General features: G+C 39.9%; 1 long non-coding RNA gene across 1 annotated transcript in view; it reads left to right on the top strand.

Annotated features, from left to right (window-relative positions):
- Positions 1-5496, top strand: part of LOC118477492 — a 19940-nt gene extending 14444 nt beyond the window's left edge. Inside the window, exon 2 of the long non-coding RNA XR_004858416.1 lies at positions 5192-5496. This is a non-coding gene — a long non-coding RNA (uncharacterized LOC118477492). The remainder of the gene's footprint in view (positions 1-5191) is intronic.
- Positions 5497-6210: the final 714 nt, after the last annotated feature.

Here is a 6210-nt window from a genome sequence, read left to right as displayed (position 1 = left end):
AGAGAGAGAGAGAGAGAGAAAGAAAGGGAGAAAAAGTGAGGGGTTTCGATTTCGTTTCAGTAATCACTGAAAGTCAATGTGAAATCCTTCCATTAGAAGAAGAGCCGTGCGAAGTCACGATGATGATTATAATTTGGTCTGTTCGTTTGATTACACACACTCTCTGAAATAGCGTCCCCATTTTAGCTTACCTATACAAATCAATGTCTAAGTCAAAATTAAAATAGTGAGAAGGCGTCCCGCTGTCTCACGCAGGAGAACAGAGTTCGAATTCCGCCCTTTCTGCTGGGATGGTGCGTTCGATCTTCTCAGTTTGAGCCTTGCCTAAAGGAAGGGTCGAAACCCGCCCTCTGAATTATGTCTTTGGGGGTGTAGAACCTGTACTTGGCCCTACTGCTGTACTGGCTTCTTTACTGTGAGAAAATTGTTAGAGTGCCTCTTGTGGGTTTTGGTACTGTTTTGCCATTCCCTGTTTTATTTTTTGCACGTGTTAGTAGGACGTCAGTGGTAAGTCTTCAACCCATGTTCTTTCCTTCTATTGTCTCTGTCTGTTTGTCTTGCTTTTACCCAGTACTTGTCCGTTGTTGTGCTTCTCTCTCACTCACTCACAACACTTGGAGCCTGTTGTTGAGCCTCATTCTGTCGGTTTGTTTCTCTTTACTCAGTACAACTCGAGATGAGCGGAGTTGAGTCACGACGCGTCACATTTCGCTCGCTGCGAACTGACACGTTTGAAACCCGAGTTTGATTTCCGATTGGGGAGAAAATTTTAATTGTTATCGTGTATCTTTCAGCTTGGATGTTCTATCCCTCTCAGCCAGGGTTAGCACTAACAGGCAGTAGCGGAAGCTAAACTCTCAAAAGATCTAAACTATGTCGATGAGGACTTGGAAAAACAGTAAAAAGATTTTTAAAACCTCACCACAGGTTTTTTTTAATTGACTGACTTATGAAATTAACTTACTAGTTGGATAGAGATATTTTAATCTAACTATCATCTCCGTTCTTCGTACAGGCTATTTTCCTTTGAGCCCCGGTTGTTCCAGTCTAGCAAATACGAAGCAATCGACCTCCTAAATTAATGGTCAATGTTTTTATTTATTGTTCATTCATAATGATGTATACGCAAGTGTGGGTGTGTATGTATGTATATGTGTGTATGTGTGTGTGTGTGTGTGTGTGTGTGTGTGTGTGTGTGTGTGTGTGTGTGTGTGTGCGTGCGGTGTGGTGTGGATGTGCACATGAAGAGCGCCTAGAGCTGTGTGTATATTGAAATAGGCGCAATAAAGATGCACTTTCATTATTAGATTTACAATCTTTTCATCGAACTTTTTCTTATCTATTTCTCCTGTCAGTTTGATGTTCGCGCTGTTAGGCCACCCGAGGACGCCACTTGTAGGGCGTACTTTTTTCTTTCCCTCTCATATTCCCGTTTGCCGGTCTTGCTTTTCCCCTGCGCTAAATGCTCGTGAGTGTGTTGATGTGCTTCATTTTACTCAAACCAAAACCTGCGTTTGTGGAGCTGGGGTTAGGCACTTTGCCACACGCACAGAAAACCCGAGTTCTGTTCCGGGTGGGCAGAATTTTTATCGATTATCTCGGTCTTTTTGCAGGGGCGATATTATTATCTCTCTCAGAAAGGGGTGGTCCTGTCAGATAAAGTCGAAACATGCCTCCTATATGGTCAAAATTGTGTTGATAGGGACGTGAAAACACCTACATTTATTATCTCATGCAAACACTCCCCCCCCCCCCCCACTCCACCCCCAGCCAGCAAATACGGAAACACAAAAAACAACATTTGAATAAACAATTAACTAAACAAACCCACTAACAAACCAACAAACCAACAAAGACGCAAACTAATAAACAAGCAAGCAAACAAATGTGAGGCAGCGTGGTGGAATCAGGCTCTCGTCAAAATAATCAAAATGAAGAAACTTGCATTTTTCTGCAGGTTTGTGAATTTTTATCAAATTTATGTTTTTTTGGTTCAACACCTTTCGTGCCCTTTAAAGAACTCATTTCTGTGTCGATTTTTCTGAAAAGCGTTGATTAAAGGTACAATAAATGAAAATTTTCAGTTGCAACGGACTCTTAAGCTAAGGACATAACTAATCTTTGGTGGCCATTTTCTCACTAAATTTACCTCTGAAAACAGGTGACCCCCACCACCTTCATTCGCAAATATCTCGACTTGTATTCAAAATAAATGGATATTGTTTTCATCCAAATAAAGACAAGTGAACAAGCTTTAAGATGATACCAATAACTCTACATGTTCAAAAATTGACGAGAGCCTGATTCCATCACGCTGCCTCACAAATAGATGAACAAACGAAAATATTTCAGAAGAGCTCGCTAAGATGATATTCATGCTGTGACAAAGTTTCACAAGCTGGTCTGTTCTGGCTTTATCGGTCTGGAAAGAAGCAGCCCGTCTCGTCACTAATCTGAAGTGCGTTGGTTGAGCTTTAGGGTCTATTACATCTTGTCAATGAAGAGTTTTGTATTGCTCAGATGGTGTAACGCACCCTGTTAACGCATGGATATTCTTAATGGAAAGGGTAAATTTAGTAACGCACCCTGTTAACGCATGGATATTCTTAATGGAAAGGGTAAATTTAGTAACGCACCCTGTTAACGCATGGATATTCTTAATGGAAAGGGTAAATTTAGTAACGCACCCTGTTAACGCATGGATATTCTTAATGGAAAGGGTAAATTTAGTAACGCACCCTGTTAACGCATGGATATTCTTAATGGAAAGGGTAAATTTAGTAACGCACCCTGTTAACGCATGGATATTCTTAATGGAAAGGGTAAATTTAGTAACGCACCCTGTTAACGCATGGATATTCTTAATGGAAAGGGTAAAGTGTAATCCAGGAGGATACAGTCGAAATAGCTTCAGATAAATAGGCCTACCCTTTTTCGAAGAGACAAGTGTCTGTCTTAGATAGGTGGACATGTTACATAGTGGCATTGTAATGGAAAAGATAACCACAAAAAAACACAAGAGGGCAAAAGTGAGGTGGCCGTTTTAACAAGTGACGATATTATACACGAGGCCATGAGAACCAGTCCGACTGCACTTTTCTGTCTACCACCTTCTTTACATGCACGCACGCACATACGCATATTCTATGTGGGCTCACTCACTCCCTGGTTTTGCTGAGTTATCAAGAAAGTAGAAATTTCCCAGAGAACTGTTGAAATATTTTTATCGTGACACAAAAAAAGATTATTGATCTAATTTAGAAATCGAGTGAATTTCGTAAGACAAAAGCTTGAGTTTCCTACAATTCTTCCTTTCTAAAAAGAATCAAACGGCTCAGGTCTTGAATAAAAAAGGTTGAAATTGCAAGGCTTCGACGCCAGAATAGGTTGATAAATGGGCAAAGTAGCGCTGCTATTGTCATGGGAGCAGTTATAACAGACGTTACGCCCCATAATTTAACGTTTTAAACCGGTGGATTATGTGATCCTGGCTCTCTGTACGGCTTGATAAACTCACTGTGTTATTGCGCTGATTAGGCTTTTACCTTCTAATGGACCCGGGCTTGTTGAAGCACTGAATATTGTTTCCTTTATCGCTACTAGCTTGACAACAGCAAAGAAAAACCCGAGGGATAAATTATTCAAACGGTTCGTGAAAAGGGCTAAGAGTTCTAACCCCCTAAAGGACCACTTAGCTGGATGACGGCGTAGGTGTTGCACTGCGGTAATTTGAAGACAGACATCGCACGGGCCATCGGAGAACTGCTCGCTTGCGTGACTTCTGCGAGTTTCCTTTTGCTTCTTTCTTCACTGTAAGTCTAGCGTGGTTGAAAGGAGGAGACGATAAGCCCCACCACAGGTAGTCCTAAGATTCCCCGCTTGTACGGACTGGATCTTATGTCATTAAGGGAAAAGGTACGTTACTCTGTGTCGCTTTTCCTTTATTTCCGTTGCAAATTGGACGCTTAGTTTCTGGTTCAGATAATATTAGATTATGCAAATTACGATGTTTATAGGGAATAAAAATATGTACCCGATTATTTCAATTTTTGGCTGTTGTGGGGTGGAAGATACAGAGACGGAAAGGTGGGAGGTGGTGGGGTATGGGAGATGTTGCTCGAGAAATGGAAAGATAGAGAATGTCTGTTGGAAAAAAATCCTGATTTTCTAAAAGAATGCAACTTAGCTTTCTCTTGTCGTTGTCGGTCTTTCTCGTCCGTATTCGAGAATAATGTTTTGACTCAAGAATAATTTATACACAATTCATATCATGACAAAATGAACTGCTTCAATCCTTCCAGTCAGCACAGCCCAGTTGGAATGTGAAACAGTATGCCATCAAATAATCACTAACACTCAAATGAGTAAGCTTGCCCACATTGAAAGTGAACTCGTGTCATTTGGATGCTAAGCAAAAGTAATGAGTTTTACACTACATCTGTCTTCTCTTCCTTCACAAGAACATTTTCCCTTATAGTTTTGTAGGATCAGCATGTATCCTGTGTTGCAGGCCCAATGACAAACCTCTCATCAAACTCAGTATTAATGTAATCAACTAGCAATATCTTATTATGAAAAATAACTTACAATGAGTGTTCCCTGGGGTGCAAAGATAACCATATTATTCTAGTTATTCGATCTTGTTTTTCTCTACTAGTAAGGCATTATGCCGGTAGCTTTCAAGAATAAACCAAGTGTCTGATTATTAAAACTAAATTTAGCTGCAGCAAGGAAAGAAAATAAATGGATTATGTCTACGCACTCAAAATTTATGTTCTTGAAATCTTAATGTATCCGCCCATCGAACTTTCTGTACTTGTGTATGCGGGTAGAACAACCTTTTTTTAAGTGTTAAATCGAAATTAGATATCCCACGCATAAAAATGTAGCTTCTTCTGATAAAGTGATAAAAAATAATGTTTATTTTCTGAAGCAGCCAATTGCTCTACTTTGTGAGAGTTTTTTACAAGTTGAAATCCCTTCACACACATGAACATTTAAACATACACATATACAGATGCAATATAAAATCATACAGAAAAATCAGTTCAGGTGAAGTGATGAAAATTGTGAAAGATGAGAAGAGATATTGATATTCATGGGGTCACGTTAGTATAACAAAATTTGAGTTGTTTTATGAAAGGAGGAAAATATTAATTTTATTTAATGTTTTCTTTATTTTTGGTTTTAGCCAATTTCTTAACCAGTGATAACGGAGCACGAAGACCTCAAGTTTCTGAGACTTAAAGACAAAACAGTTGGAGGCTGCCGCCATCTTACCAGCGTGTGACACAGGACTGCCCCAACTGGCCAGATATAATTCTCTCAGACTTCAGAACAAGAGAGCAATGACCAAACTGGCATAACAGTAAAATGTTTAAATCCTGGATTTTAACGCCGTGTCCCTGGCAACCTCCGCATCAACTCCCGGGTTAACAGCTCCTTTCGTCGGTGTGACATGCAAGGTAAGTTCATGTTTTACCTAATTACCGAAAAGAAAAAAAAGAAACAAACAATCAAACCTACTATCAGACAACCTTACATCTAGTCACGCCTCCCCCGATATGAATGGTTTACACGTGGTGTTGCTTGTTCGAACGAACAAAGAGAACAAACTCATCTGTAGTATATAATTGTATCTGCTCTCACAGAAGGCTCATATAAGTTGTCTTTTGTTTTGAACCCAGCAAACAAGCGTGTCTTTTGTTGTGAATCCCCTTCTTAATTAATGATACTCGCATGGCATCATTGTAATTTCAGTGACACCATCTGTATCGCCCGCTGGCTTCCTGTCGCCCCCTCTCCACCTCCATTAATTTATTGTGTATCTTCATCTTGATTTTCCCGTGCACAAAAGTCGTGGAGGATTTATTTTATTATTTTTTAAAAAGTCACCAAAACCCAAGGAACAAAGTAAAAGAATAAGAATCACAACTTGAGCTGTAGAGTATCTGTCATGATACTGCCTTAGCTATCGGGCATGTGATTTGAGGGAGGAAACCATTAGCAAGCCTGGCTCATTTTCTTTGCCTCTATTTGGGTGCGCCTAGTCTTCTTCCGTTTACTTCCGTCTTCTCTATTGAGTGCGCGACATAGACAGCCCTGGTTCAGATCCCTAACGGTCGCTCTGGAAATATTCCAACACTGAATGAATTAAAATTCTAAATTGTTGATTTGAAAACACCAACTGCTTGATAAGTTAACAAAAAT

This window comes from Aplysia californica, unplaced genomic scaffold, assembly GCF_000002075.1.
Source record: "Aplysia californica isolate F4 #8 unplaced genomic scaffold, AplCal3.0 scaffold00111, whole genome shotgun sequence".
NCBI classification, from domain to species: Eukaryota; Metazoa; Mollusca; class Gastropoda; order Aplysiida; family Aplysiidae; genus Aplysia; species Aplysia californica.
Note: the sequence above shows the minus strand (reverse complement) of the source record. Positions and strands in the feature narration are given on the sequence as shown.